At 38.5% G+C, this 16,281-nt stretch overlaps 1 pseudogene; it reads right to left on the bottom strand.

The window, feature by feature from the left end:
- LOC117717638 (proteasome activator complex subunit 1 pseudogene) overlaps positions 1-15,630 on the bottom strand; it is a 74,108-nt pseudogene extending 58,478 nt beyond the window's left edge.
- Positions 15,631-16,281: the final 651 nt, after the last annotated feature.

Genomic DNA, 16,281 nt, shown 5'->3' with positions numbered 1-16,281 from the left:
TTCATTTAGCAGCCCTACAAGAGTCATGACAATGCCCTCTCTTAAGATGTATCCTTTAACTGGAGACTTTCAATTATCCACACAAGTGGATGGCATAGTATAATGAAATTCTGTCACTCACTTTCAGGGAACGTGAAGTGAAGGCTCATCATGCCCCTTGATCATCTCCCTCATCTTTCTCCTTTTATGACTCTGAAGCAAGTACTGAAGACCATATCATTTCATCCATAAAATTTGTTATGAATCACTGATAATGGGAACTCACTTAACATGACCGCGATACTAATATCTCATATAAAACATGTCATAAATGTATTGCTTTTTGTTGTCGTTAACATTCAGACTACAACTTCAGGTATTTTATATACACTTGAAGCCATATTTTTTTTGGGGGGGGACAGCTTTGTTCATTCATATTCTATATGTAATAAATGTTTAAGGACACAAATAAATGTGACCTCTGACTCCTCTTCACTGATGTTTGAGATAAGATTTTATGTAGCTGAGACTGTCTTGGAACCCTATATGTAGTTGAGGATGAGTGTTCTGGATCATCTTCCAATCCATCTCCCAAGTGCCAAGAGTCTAAGTTCATGCCACGAGGTCTGGAAATATCTCAACTTTCCTTTAACCCATATGTTCTCTCTCTGTATTCGTTCCTTTTCTCATCTCCATGACAAAGCACCTGACAGAAGTTCATAATTTGGGGCTAGAGTCCATGACGAGAAAGGTGTGGCAGGAGATGTTTGTGACAGCAAGTCACATTGCATGTGCATTAGGAACCAGAGAGCAATGAATTCTGATGCTCGTCACACTTTTATTTATTACTCAACACAGGTCCCCAGGTCACAGCATGGAGCTCCATACATTCAAGATGAGTCCTCACACATCACTTACCTCTATTTTAAATCCCCTCACCAATAGATTCAAAAGCTTTCCTCTGAGGCATTCCTAGGTCCTGTCAAATGGACACTATTAACCATCAAACTTTGTTATTACTGTTTTTAATGTCACAACTTAGGTCTTTTAAATACTCAGGGTGTTTGGATTGTATTACAGGCAATGGTATGTTTCTCAGATTTGAATTTGCCCCATTTGTGGGTCAAGGAATAGGTGGCATTATACCACAGAGGATAAATCAGCTGAATTCATGGAGATGAGAAAAGCAACTCGTGTTAGACATGCTTGCACAGGCAGATTCTAGAACTTAACCACCATCTAATTACCTTTTTTCTGTATACCAAGTCACCTAAAAAGCAATCTAAAAGAATAATGTCTTATTGTGATGACTAAGCTTGGTTGTCCACTTTGACACATCGGGAAGGAGGAACCTCAGTTGAGGAAGTGCTTTGATCAGATTGGCATGTGCCATGGCAGTAAGGTATGTTCTTAATTGCCAATTGACATAGGAAGGTTCAACCCCTGTGCCTGGTGAACCTATGAACTGGTGGTCCTGGGCTTTATAAAAAAAAAGTTAGCTGGGTGGAGAACCAGAGAGCAGGGCAGAAAGCAGCATTTCCCCATGGTCTCTGTTTCAGTAGATACTCCAGTTTCCTTCAGTAAGTTGCTTTCTTGACTGCCCTCAATGATGATGAAATAAACCCTTCCTCTCCAAACAGCTTTTGGTTCATGTTTTATTATTGTGACAGAGAGCACACCAGAACATACACAACAGCAATAGTATGCTCACCATGATCTAAACATGACAGGTGTTTGTAGGTTTGTTTTATTATCACGTAGCAAATATATTTTATAACCCTTAATAATTACTCCCACTAAATTTAATTCTGGGAACTCGAGATCGTTCTTTCCTTTGATATTAGAGTTCTTTGAACTCCAGGTGACATCAGTGATGGTATTAACAACCACTCAGTATGATGAAACCTAATGTGGTTAGTTGGTAGTTCAGTGCTCGAAAGAATGTGTAAGTGGTGGGTTCTCATGAGCTATTCAATGCTAAAGATTTGATAAGGTTTACTACACTTTCTAATAATTTATTCAAAATGAAAATAGCTGGCTGCTAGGAAGGAACTATAGATCAAACATTATAGCTAGCATTAGGTTGAAAAAAATGAACTAACCTGGTAGGGTATAACTCCCTGCTATTCTCTGCAACTCATTTTTGCCCATTTTACATGTGATCAACCTTCCATTCCAATATAGTTGTTCCTTCTTCCACCCCATTTCTGTCTTAGCATCCTCAAAGCACTCTTCTCATTCAATTGTAGCTTCATTGCCCATCAACTCCTCCACAAACTGAAGCTGCACTTTATTTACCACTGTATGTCTGGGGCCCATGTAGACTCTAATAGTTATTGCCCTATATATAGTCATTGGATAAGAGACAGTCCGGGCTTTTGAAACTTTCTAACAGGTAGTGAGCCTCTTGGGATAGGTACCCTGTCCTTAGTACCTAGCACCTTGAAAGGTAATTCATAAATATTCTGAATGAAAAAAAAAAATATACTAAAGTCAATATGCCATCCCCAGGGGGTGCTAAAGCTCAGCCACTTTTACTTGTGACATGAGCCAGAGAAAATTGCTTTCAGTTTAATTTGGGAAACATTTTTCAGAGCCCTGGGTTTCCTTAGAATTGCAAAGAAAACCAAGACAGTTGCCTATGCTCCCAAAGTATTTATGTTCCTGTGCAGCAACTCCTGAAGATGTCGAACCACAGGCTTTCTGTGGACACAAAATTGCTGGTCCATAGGAAGTTCAACACTATTGCAGCTCCCAAGATATTTACATCAAGGAAATATCTATGACTGACTATGCCAGAGGAGCCTTGGTCATATACAAGTGTGTACTAGAATTTCCTTCTTCTTAGCAATCTTGTTAGCCCTTGAGACAGGTCTTCACCAAGAATATCTAACGTTGTAAGGAACTCAGGAAGCTTTTCAGGAGAAGTGCTCTCTTTCTATTAGAAGTGGGATTAGCATGAAAAAGGCTTGATTAGCAGGCAGCACTCTTCTTCTTGAGGTCTTGTAACAAGTTATTTATTGACTGATGGTCAGTACAAATCATTTGAATTAATGTCCATATGCACATGGCCTTATGCCCAGAAAGCTGGACTGCTGGGCGAGCCTACAGAGATAATGACCTCTTCCTGGCTATCGCTTCCAATTGCACATGGCTGTAATACCACAACCTGGATAGAGCTCAGAGACGACTTTGCAGAATTTTCTATAGTCTAATTGCACATTTATCTTTTCTGGCAATGACCAAAGTTTTCTAGTTGTGCCTAGTTACAGTGTATTATTTTTAATTAACAAAACCTTGAGTCAGTTATAAACAAAATACATATTACCTATGTCCTGAGCTGGGTTGGTAACCATCTAATTCTCCTTAATGAGAAAGTACTTTTGAAAGTTATTTTGCCGGGCAGTGGTGGCACACGCCTTTAATCCCAGCACTTGGGAGGCAGAGGCAGGCGGATTTCTGAGTTCGAGGCCAGCCTGGTCTACAGAGTGACTTCCAGGACAGCCAAGGCTATACAGAGAAACCCTTTCTCAAAAAACCAAAAAAAAAAAAAAAAAAAAAAAAAAAAAAAAAAAAAGTTATTTTAATGGCTAAGGATTTGACATTGGTTATTTATTATTATTGTTATTGTTATTATTAATTTGCTAGTTAGAGAAAGTGGTAATTGTGAATAAGCATCAGTTAACTAACTCATGTCCACTGATTGTCTTGTCTTTGTATCAACTTTTGTATATTATGTAAACAAGATCTAAGCTAAGTTTTAGTAAAACAAAACAAAACAAAAGACATTACAACAGTAGGATTTTAATCCTTATCCACTGTTACATCACTTCCCACAGGCAGATAAAATCTGGACAGTTTAAGAGTAACTGAATTAGGAAAGATGGAAAGGTTAATCGTGATATTACCTGATGTTAGGAATGGGGTATTTTTCTTCTCATTATACAAAGAACCAACCCAGCTGTTTCTAAATACTGTCTGGTTCCACATAGAATGTTTCTTTAGCAGCCAGAGTCATATTTTTATGTTGTGCTGGCTCTCCACACGTTTAAAGCTGACAGAGACTGGAGCACTTCAAATTTATATCTTCATTTAGAACACTCATTTAGTAGGTCAAATCATCATTATATTTCACTGGTGTGGCGGATTTTAATTCATTTAACATTTTAATCTTTCATCAGTTTTTCATTTCAAAGGATCTTATACTATATATGGGATTTGTATAAATTTGTGTGCAGTAAATTTATTCCGTTAACGGTTTTATTCTTTCATCAGAAATTCATTTCACTGGGCCTCACTGTATATCACTTGCACTTTCAGTGTGGCTTTAGGTCAGTCTGTAATTGATGCAAAAGCAATGAGCTATTAAAAGAGGTAGGGAATACCTGGAATTGGAAGGAGTTCAAGAAGTAGGCCATTGTAAGGGCAGAGCACTGGCCATGTGAAGTCGTGAGGGGGGAGAACAGAAGATTTAAATCTAATGCCTTGCATGCCTTATAATTTCAAGTTTCTCCAAAGCTGAACAATCTATTTGTCCAAGCTTGTGACTTTAAAGCAGAATGAACAGCCTCACTGTCCCCAAACAGTCCCCATATGCTGTGTGTGTGTGTGCAGGCTTGCCATCACTATTCATCTGAATTAATGGTGCAGCATCCTCCAGTGAACATTTTATCTCCTCCCTCCCTCCTGCTGGCATCCATTAAATGATATTCAAATGATAAACATTAATGTAATAAACACAGTAACTATGCAAATAGCCCAGGGAAGAGGCACATTTGAACTCGTTTTCATTTGGAAGCTGATGAAAAATCAACGGTAGTAGTACACTGTAGTTGGATGCAGAGAACCAGAGCATGAGAGATTCCTGTACGAAAGATGCTTGCTTTGTAAACATCTGAAGAATAAAGTCCAGAATCCTGCAACAGCAATTGTTGTTTTTAAAACAAAATCTAAAATGTTTGATTTTCCAAATGAAGACTCAGAAGCCAGATGCTACGGTGAAAACCTGTTAGCTCAGAGAGGTGGAGAAACACCCTAGCTGACCTGGACAAATCCAGTTTTCCTTTTCCACACTTTTTAAAAAAGCCTTCCATCTGAACGTCCCTGCTTTCTACTGTGTGTGTGTGTGTGTGTGTGTATGTGTGTGTGTGTGTGTGTGTGTGTGTGTGTGTATGTCCTCCTGACTTCCTCTTACTTTCTCTCTCTTTTTTGTGTGTGTTCACTCCTTGTTAACTGGTTGCTTGCTCTGTCTCTTGACCTATGGTTGTCTTTATTCAGTCTTGTTTATAATAAACAGAAAGCTCTTAGTTTGAAGATGTCTGTTAGAGCTGAGTCACACCACAAGTAGAGACAGGTTTTTCCAGCACACGATATCACAGTGTGGTCTAATAGCCTGCAGTACTCTTGGATTATAGGTGTGTACAAAGACTTAACTACATCACAGAGACAGGTTTGTTTTCCAGATATAGTCTCGGGGTTCACAGAGCGCTCAAATATCTTGAAACAAGAATGACTGTTTTTGTTTTTTTTTTTTTTTTTTTGTTTTTTTTTTTTGATAAATTCCTTAGTAGTATAATGATGTTTTAGACTGGTTAGTGAAAGACATCAGAGGAATGACATGTGAAAATCTACTTTGAAATTGTCTCTTCAAAGAAGACAATGACTTAAGAAGGAAAGAAAACACACACACACACATGTGCTCACATGCACGTGTGCATGCACACGCGCATGCACACGCGCACACACACATACACATAATGAAACAAGTCAGGAGGGAAGAAAGAAGCAGAAATATGTCTATGATGTGGTCACCATTGTCTCAATACACCCTATAGGATCCTAACCATCCAGTCTCCCCTAGTTATGACATTGTGGTATCTTTTATGCCACATGTCTCATATATGTATGTTGAGCTGAACTAAACCAAAGTTGAAAGAAGTGTATTAATAATGTGCAGATACATGATCCAATCCCATCTTCCTCTACGAACTGCCCCCCCCCCCAACACAACTGTGTAATCTGTCTTAGAGACACTAAACCCATTTAGCACTCCATTCAAAGAATTACCACTTTATGCATCTGGCTGGGAACAGAATATGGCCCAGAGGAAAAAGCTATTCCAACTGACGCATTTGATGAGGAGCCATGGAGGACAGTGAGAGGGCCGTTTGAAGGTCGTGGTTATATCCACTCCACCATTGAGCTCACTTCTCTATGGCTCCTCTTTGTAGATTATGGATGGCCTGGTTGAGGACTTTTATAACTAAGATGTTATAGATTTTAGGTAGGAGCTTGTGAGTTACTTGGAGCCCATCGATGGATTTTTCTGTGTTTAGGAGTGTCGGTTTATTCAGAATCCCATAGAATATCTTAAAACTGACTGAAATGTAATTCTGTATTTCTATCTTTTAAATTCTATCACTTTCTTCAGTGGCCCTCCCTGTAGATAAAGAGAAAAGGCAAAGCTAAGGATGAGGCTTCTTTTGCCCACGTCATTGGGGGCCACCAGCCCTTCACGGGCTTTCATGATGCTGAAATCGGTAAACAGCTTTCCATTCAAGTTTGCTAAGGCTCCAGGCCCTCCAAAGGGCACTCTGGGTCCTGAGGAGTTTATTACAGCAATATGAGGTTGTCTTTCTGAAGGCTGATTTTATTTGGTTCTATCCTAGCTGTCAAACTACCAATGGGAAGGTGATTTTCACTGTGTGGACGATTTTGTAACCTTTCACATGACAATTGCCTGTATTTTTATGTAGGTGTCTATTGATGGAGGCTGAGAGCCATTGAGATGAGCATACCCCCAGGGCACACCACAGCGTGGAGGAGATCATCCCTCCATGCACCCTCCTCTTTTGGCACTTTCCCATGCACAACACTTTCTGTCAGGTGCAAAATCTTGAGCAGATTTGCCTGATCTTGCCTATTAACCAGTGTACTTCTTTGCACATTGGTGCTGGTTCTCCCCAGGACCTCCTACCTGCAGTGTCTGATTACAGTGTTCATGTAGGTCATTACTCTTTTACATATATATCAGTAAGATCTCCACTTGTTACGTGGTTGAGATAAAAGAGTTTGCAAAGATGCAATCATCATTTCTATGAAAGCTGAACATTGTTCAGTATTTGAACATCTGGGGAGTGAGGGTGGGGTGAGGTTGGTAAATGTACAAAGAATTCTCACTGTTCTTTTAAAAAAGAGACCACATCTAAGTGATGCAACATTTCCCACTTTCCTCTTAACCATGTTTGAGTTGACTTTCCTGTGAACAGTATCTCTTTAGGTGGCAGTGTCTTTTATCCATTCCACTGGGCTCTCTTCTCAGTGGTATACTTACATCTTTTACACCAAGGGAAATATGTTAGTGCACATCTAGGTTTGCTTTTTGTTTTCTGTTTATTTCTTTTGTTTCCTATTTCTTTCTTCGTTCTTCTTGATGGTCTAAGAGCTTCTTGTGATTTCTGGCCCCTAATTTGAGGACTGGAGCTGCAATGAAATGGTACCTGGAGATGAAGTATACTGGGAATAAAGAGGAGGATGTGTGGAGCCTCTCTCTCATATGTGGATCAGTGCCAAAAGAGAAGACCACAGAGATTTTTTTCTCCTACTCTAGAACAAGAGTCAGGCTGTATAGTTTTATAGTAAAATGACAGCTGCCAGCAAGCCAAGTGGAAAGAGCTCAGAATGAAGCCTAAGCAAGCTGGCACCTTAATTTTGGGTAGTTTCCAGAAGCATAAGAACTAATTTCTTATTGTTTAAGCCATCTGATTTAGGTTACTTCTTAAATGAAAGTCCGAATTGACCAAAACCACAATTTTTGTTTGGTTTACTTGTGTTTGCTTCAGATGTTAGGACATGCAGATACATTTTATCAGCATTCTGATTGATGTTATTCAAACCCATTTTACCCTTCCTGGCTCAGCTCTAAATCTATTTTCCTATGACCTTTTTCTGGTTTAAGAACTTCCTTTAATCCTTACCATAGATTTTCATTATCTGAGAATGTCTTTGACCCCTCCATTCTTTTTGTAAAAAGATCAATTTTGTTTTGATTTATGTGTATGTGTGTGTGTATAAGTGAGTGCCTACCCAGAAAGGAAAAGGATATTGGATACTCCCCACCCCCCTTGGAGCTGGAGTTATAGCAGTTGTAAACCACTTGATACAAGTACTGAAAACCGAACTTGAATCTTCGGGATGAGCTGAACACCATCTCAACTGCTGCACAACCTCATCAGCATTTTCTCAGTTCCCAGGGAGAATACATTTTTGAGTAATATCTCTCTGTCTCTTTCTCTCTGTCTCTGTCTCTGTCTCCCTGTCTCTCTCTGTGTGTCTGTCTGTCTTTCTCTCTCTCTCTTTCTCCTTTTCCTCTTCCTCCCCATCCCTCTCTTTTTCCTCTTCCTTCTCCTCTTCTTTCTTCCTTCCTTTACTTTAAACTGTTGAAAAATGGCAAACTCATTTCTAGTTTTCTTGTTTTCAGATGAAAAAGAAATCACTTTGCTAGTTCAGCAGAAAATAATGTTTGCTTCCTTCCCCCCCCCCCACTCCCAAGGTGTGTGTGTGTGTGTGTTTATGTTTATCTTGGAGATTTTTAAAAAGCTTACTCGAATTGGGGTTTGCTCAATATTTTGAATTGTAGGTACATATAGTTCACCAAATTCAGAAAATATTTACTAATTATTTCCTCATAAACTATTTTTTTGCACACTCTTTATTTTCATCTCTTGTGAATTTGTTGTCATAAACATTAAATCTTTCCTTGTTGGTCTAAGAATCTCAGGATACCTGGATGCATTAGTGTGTTTTCTCTTATTTGTTTATTGGGCAATTGGTTGCTTCCTTTTAAATGTGTTGTCCTTTTTCCTTTGTCATATTTATTCTACTATAAAATTTCTCTGAAGAATGCTTATTTAAATGAGTGTTTTTGTTAATTGTATAATTTACAATTTTTTTTTGCTAGATTTTATACTTTTCCCTCTGTTTCAAGGGTGCTAATAACTATTTTAATGAGTATGATGGAATATTTGTTAGACAATTTTATTATATTGTAGGTGATAACTGTTGTTATTTCTTATTCTGGTTGTGATGTTCCTGGTTTTTGTTATGGAAAGTGATTGTTACATCATGGACACTTTTGCCACTAGTTTTAGTGGGCTTCAAGTGATTCTCTGCAAGTTTTTTACCTTTTTGTGTTGTCTCTAGTTAATTTTAATAATTCGTATATTTTAATTGGTAAGGACAGTGTATAGACAATTCTCATGCATAACAGGTGCCTTGGAAGCACATGTACATTGTGGAATACACTGAGCTCCCCAGAAATGCCTTACTGCACACTTACGTATTTCTCATGATGTAACATCCAAACTGGGGAGAACAATGAATTCAATTCAGATTCTTCCTTTTTCATTTGTAATTCATCTTGAATGTAAGCCTTAATAAACTAGAAGTCATCCTTAGATTTTCTGTATAAAGTCCTATGATTTCATGCAATAACTGAATTAAATAATTCAGTTAAATATTACAAATAGATGCATGGGAGAAAATAGAGAAAAAAATTAAAGAAATAGTAATTTTCCTTTGGGCAATAAAAGTCTGTCTGATTCTTATGCCTTGTTTTCTGCACAGATTCATCAGTATTATATCTCTTATTAATAAGTGTCACTTAGCAAAGTGCAGAACAGCAGCTTGAGAATGAAACACAGTCAGCACAGCTGCGGTGAAAGCAGTGCTCACCAGCAGCAAGAACAGAAAAAGAAGCAACATGTTCAAATGAGAACAAAAATATTGGAGCATGAATCAAATAAGGATAGAGTCATCATTGTAAGAATGATACTGAATAAATTGGATATCCATAGGAGAATATAAATCTATGGTCATCTATCTATCTATCTATCTATCTATCTATCTGTCTATCTGTCTATCTGTCTATCTGTCTATCTGTCTATCTGTCTATCTGTCTATCTGTCTATCTGTCTATCTGTCTATCTGTCTATCTGTCTATCTGTCTATCTGTCTATCTGTCTATCTGTCTATCTGTCTATCTATCTATCCATCTTATATCATCATCTATCAATCTATCTTTATCATCCATATATCATCTGTCTACATCTCAGTTCATGCATCTTACCACAATTAAAACACTCACTGTGTACAGGTAGTACAGATCTCCATATGAAAGGTAAAACAATGTCCTTCAGAAAAGCCACCATGGTAGAATACCATCAGACCTTAAATTCAAAAATAATTTTGAAAGAAGACTTTTGAATCAATAACTATAAAGGAAAAGTTGATAAATTAGACTATATTTAGGACATATGTTCATCAAAAGCACCATTTAGAGAATTAAAATCAATCTCCAGACTAGGAGAAAATATTTGCAGATCAATATTAGCAAAGTCACAGCAGACAGAGAATTTAAATGGACGAGTGAGCAGGTGGTCAGGGCAAGTCATGTCAAAATAACTTGTCACTTGTAGGCCCTTCCAAAGAATTGAGATCAGAAGCAGACAATTCCCAATGGCTTAAGGTATTAGAGGAGGCACACATTAGGGCAACTACTTTCAAAAAATAGTTGCACTGTTGATTTTGGTGGAAAATGCATATATTCTATGATCCAAAGTTTAAATATGTATGACAGATATATACATATTTATCAAAAATACCTACAAAAACATTTATAGTAACATTACTCATAATAGACCAAATCTGGAAACCCCTCAACTATCCACCTGTAGGGCTGTGAAAGGGGTCTTGGTTTTTGGTAGAAGTGCTGGCTGGAAGTAGCCCGGAGACTCTGCAAGGGGTGGGCATTTATTCCACTGACCTCCCAGCATCCAGGCTCCTAACAAGTGGCGTGGAACTCCATTAACCTGTGCTGTTCAGTCACATAGGATACAGCCCCTCCCAAAGAGCACAGGTAGAGGGCGTGACTACAGGCTTCAGCCTCAAGAGATTTCCATATTAATGTGTTACCTAAAGGCCAGAGGGTGTAGTTAATTAAGTATTCTTTTCCCAGTCCCTCCTTCCTTCTTCCTCCCTATTGAAGTCAGGTTCCCCCTGGCTTAACTAGGGGGTGCATTCAGACCATCTGTCATCCATCATGTCAATAAAGCCATTTTGGAAACCCATGGACTTTCTCGTGTTATTGGGGGTTGCTGTCTTGTGGCTGTCATGGAGGACTTCCCCATGTCCTGCCCATCATTCCCACATCTACCAATTACAAAATGGATGTTATATTACAGTATAATCACATAATAAAACATTATATAGTAATATGAATGAGCAGATGATAACTACAGCCAAGTATGGATACATCACAAGAACATGGCATCAAATGAAAGCAGTTGGAGACAAAAACCATGTACTATATGATGGAATTACATAATGTTTAGATATTGGCAAACATCCCCTGCAGTGCTACAAGTCTTCATAGCATTTATATTTTGAAGAGTGAACAAGAACAGTGAGTTCTGTGATATTTATTGTATTATTATTTTTTTTAATTTGCAGTGAATATTGGTGATGTGAGCATGTCACATTCTAAAGTAACTGAGTTTACCTTTATTCTGAATTATGTTTGCACATTAGTTATTGTTTTAAAAAAGACTATTTATTCACCTTCACTCTCTGCCATGCTGTGCCTTGCAAACAGCAAATAGGTAGTGTACTGGCTGGTTTTGTGTGTCAACTTGACACAAGCTGGAATTATCACAGAGAAAGGAGCCTCCCTTGAGGAAATGCCTCCATGAGATCCAGATGTAAGGCATTTTTCAATTAGTGAAAAAGAAAGTATCTGGGTATTTAGCAGTAGATATCTATGTCTTAAGACTTTTTAAAAAATCCCTGTATATTTGTGTTACTTTGTGTTAAATGTTTTCTAATATGTTACTTTAATTCCTTTGTTATTTTAATTGTTAATTTGAATTATCTTTAAGAGGTTTTCTGAAGAGTAACAGTGTAGGTTTATAATTACCGAGATTAGAAAAGTGTCCTGATGGTTTCAACGTTGAAAATTGCCCTCACATAGCTCTGAATTTGTAGTATTATGATCAAACAAATCACCCCTTATGCACACCTTACATATTATACAATTCTACATCATCAGCCAATTAGATAGATGAATTTTATAATTATCAGTTTTTACAGTTATTTTTGTATAAAATGAGTAAAGATCTACAACCACAAAACACAAATTTCCTTCTATGTTTACCTATTAATTTAGTTCACTTAAAGCTTTTTATTTCTTTGTGTGAATCAAGTAACCATCTAGTATAGTTTTTTTTTTCAGCCTGAAGCACACTGTTTACTATTTATTGTACCAATAGTGGAAAATTATTACTTTTTGCTTCTCTAGATATGCCTTTCTACTAATACTTTGTTTTTTGAGAATTCTTTACATTTTATTATGATCACATTTACTTTCTCTAACTTTTCCCTAAATCTACCTCCCTTAAACACTTATCCAACTTTGTGTCCTCATTTTGAAAAAAACCCAGTGAGCCCAATTTATGTTGCCTATATTCTAAGGTGTATAGCCATCACAAGAGCATGATTGGATGAGCAGAGACCACATCCTTAAAGTAAACAAACTATCCTTAACCTAGCAGCTGTCAGACTTCCTGCCTTCCTTCTCATCCCATGCTGGGATTTTTCTGGTTTGTGATTTTGACTTTTGCCTTCAAATGACTTACTGTTATGCATAGAAGTTTCTGTATTTTCTAAACTTCATTAGAAAATTCATTCTGTTTTCTTGTGGGGGGGAGTTGTTTTTGCATAAGGTAGCAATTAAAACAGAGACCCACAACTGTTCAACAGTCTCTGGATTTTTAATCCTGAAATGGGACATTTAATCACACCTTTCCTTCTCCCAAGGCTCAGGAGGCATCAAGGAAGAGAGAAAAGAAAGACTACAAGAGTCATAGGTGACTCCATTAAACACTGTTTTACAGACACAACAAGGCAGCTGCACATAGGAACTCACACAGTTATGACAGCATGCACCGGCTCCTGGGAATGTAGTAATTTTTAATTTATATTTGAAGGATATAGAATTTCTATTAGGCATTTCTCTTCTCAGAACAATAAATATTACATTCAATTATGTTTTGGCCTCCAAGGTTCAGTGTAAAGTAGAACTTTTGTATATGATGAGCTGCTTGTGTCTCCTTGCTTTTAATACTCTTGCCTCTTATAACAGTTTGAATATTGTGTACTTAATATATTTAATGTGAATAACAAACATTATCAGTAACTTGATCCTGACTGGACTTTATGGATTTTTGTTTTTTTTCTCTTTTCTCTCTTTTCTTTCCCCCTCTTTCTCCTCTCTCTCTCTCTCTCTCTCTCTCTCTCTCTCTCTCTCTCTCTCTCTCTCTTTCTTTCTCCCTCTACCTTCCCCTCCCCTCCCCTCCCCTCATCTCCCTTCCCCCCTCCACTTCCTCACCTCTCCTGGGTTTTTTGGAGAAAGCATCTTCTCACTGGCTTTGTGTTAACTACAATTATGATCTGGTATTTCTGAACCTCTTGTCATTCTTAAGGAATTATTGTTACTATGGACATGAAGTTTAAGTGTTTTTTTTTTTTTTTTTTTGGTTTGTTTTTTTGTTTTGTTTTGTTTTTGCTATTTTATTAATTTCCAAATAGTAGGTTTACATTCTCTTGAGCCTAAGTGTGTACATATACATTATCACTCAATGAAACCTCAATGGCATCAACCTGTACCTAATTTAGCCACATCTGTTGCTCCATGTTGAAGCCCTTTGATTTACATTTAATGTCTGGGTTAGTCCTCTCATAAGATTAGGGCGGCTTTTCTTTCCCCTCTGGTTTAGTTTCTAAAAGGTGTCCTCCAAAGTGCTCTTTGCCAGTCCTCTACGAAAATCAATTGTCCTCATGCAAATAAACCTAATGATGTCACACTCAGCACTTTGCAGGTTGATGACTTGCTTTTCCTCAAGTTCACCTTTACTTGGAAAAAAATATAGTTCATTAGGAAAGGTGTACTAAGGTGATCGGCTGCTTTGCCACGTAATGTGTGAGCACAACCGATTAACACAAACGGAGAAATACCTTGTTTTTTAAAATGTATTTGTTGCTGTTCTTATCACAAGCATGAACACACGTAGCACATAACATCTGGAGTTCACTTTGCGTCATAACTGTCGGAGAGGCTAAGCATGTTCAGTATTCCCTGACTTTCAGGGAATTGCTAGCACAAAAGAGAAAAAAATAATAATAATAACCAGGTGACTGAATGAGAAAGTATGTCATGAAACTGTCTTCCAGATGACTCCATTAGACCTTAAGCTACTACACAAACAAAGGGGTTTCAGCATGGTGCTTTTCTTAATACCTTGGTTTTGTTAAAATTCCTCATCCCCACCCCTCCAGTGTCCCCCACTTCCCCATAGTAAGCCTGTTTCTGTTCTCTTATTAAACTTATTCTACCAACAAATGAATAAGAAAAAAATATGTGTGTGTGTGTGTGTATGATAGGATTTTATTACATCATGAAGAAGAATGAAATCATGATAATTACGTGAAGAAGGGACCAAAATTTACTGTTAGCAAAGATGCTAGATTCAGAGGGACAAATACTATATTTAAAAAAAAATGTTTTATTGATTCTCATCATGCATTGCAGTCCCGCTCATCAGGTCGTCTCTCCATTCGTTCAGATCTGCCCTCTGCCCTGGCAACCTCCCCCTATAGTAAAGAACCCACCTATTTGCAGATGGTATAGATTTCGGAGTGAGCCAACTCAAAGACCTGGATCTGGGTCTGGGTGGCATCTGGGCTCTTAGCCTGCTGGCCCTCCCTTATCCACACCAGCAGGGCAAGCTCTCCAGCACTGCTCTGCCTAGGCCACGCGTTGCCGCCTTTATTGGGAGGCAGGGTCAGATCTCATCTGCAACCATCCATGCCTTAGAGCCAGCTCTACTATACTGCCCAGGCAAGATGCAGGGCTGGTTCTCCTGAGCGCTAAAGCTGGTAAGAAGCAGGGCTAATTCTCCAGTTCTCAAGACTTCAGGCCAGCCCTCCTGCCTGCCACAGGTGCAGGTGGCAAGGTGTAAGGGGCGGGGTGGCGGACCCAAGTGCCACCTCATTCAGAGTGATGGAGTCAGTTCTTTCACGCCCCATATACACGGGGCTGGCTCACCTGCTCCCCCTCTAGCAGGGCCAGCGCCATTCTGCTGCCGAGGTGAGGCACATAGGGCCTGCTCTCCTGAGTACTGCTACCACTGAGCAATGAGGCCAACTCTCCAGAGTGCTGCCGGCAGTGAGGGGCGAGGCCAGTTATGCATAGCCCATGGACATCTATGTGGCTCCTGGTGGCTGTCCAGACTAGGGACACCCCGATGATCTCTAATGGTAATATGAGCCACTAACCCCTTCTGCTGAATAGCCATGGAACCAGACACGGACCTAAGCGACAGCACAGGTTGGGTCTTCACCATGGCCTCAGGTGACGGGCCTGACTACTCACAACAAACTATTCCTCTCTACTTTGTCATCTCCAGTTCCATCTTTATAATGCTCAAACGGTTCTCTTCTCTTTCTCTTCTGTCTGTCCACCACATTGTAGTTCATTGTAGTGACTCCTGTGGCAACTTGGCCATATGGCTGGCAGGCCTCTGGTGACCTCTTGCCCATGCTCTGTGGTATGAAGGCTAACGGGACTCTAGGTGTTTACAGCCTGCTCGTGTGGCACGGCAGAGGGTAGGTCTGTGGATATCTTCCCTTTCCTACACCTAGGTGTGTGGTGGTAGGCAGGGCTCTGTGTATCTGCTCTGCCAGTGATCTGTGCTCTCTAGTCCACGGGGCTGTTGCTCAAGTGTGTTGATGGTAAGCCTGGACTCTGAAAAAGTGAAATGAAATTAAAGTTCTAAGAGTGCAAATAACTGGCAGGGAGTGATGTAGGTAGTGAATATAATATAATATAATATAATATAATATAATATATTATATTATAATAATATAATATATATAATAATATAATATATATAATAATATAATATAAATTGTATTAATAGCTACATAGTTAATCATTCAGTAAAAATTTAAGGAAAAATAATAAAGATTTATATTTATTTTCTCATTCTATTCTATATGTGCAAATGTGAAAATTAACTCTTGACTGTGCTCAAAATATGCAGTGGCTTTTAGAGATACAAATACAACTTCGCTAGAGTTTCTCATCTCCAAATACACCTGTATTTGGAGATCCTGTAAATACAAGATTGCTTTCTGTATCTTTAGTCCTAACTATTTATATAGCATCCTAGCTTATTAATATCAGTGTTG

Source organism: Arvicanthis niloticus, chromosome 12, assembly GCF_011762505.2.
Source record: "Arvicanthis niloticus isolate mArvNil1 chromosome 12, mArvNil1.pat.X, whole genome shotgun sequence".
In the NCBI taxonomy this organism is placed as follows: domain Eukaryota; kingdom Metazoa; phylum Chordata; class Mammalia; order Rodentia; family Muridae; genus Arvicanthis; species Arvicanthis niloticus.
This window is presented reverse-complemented; position numbering and strand designations above follow the sequence as displayed.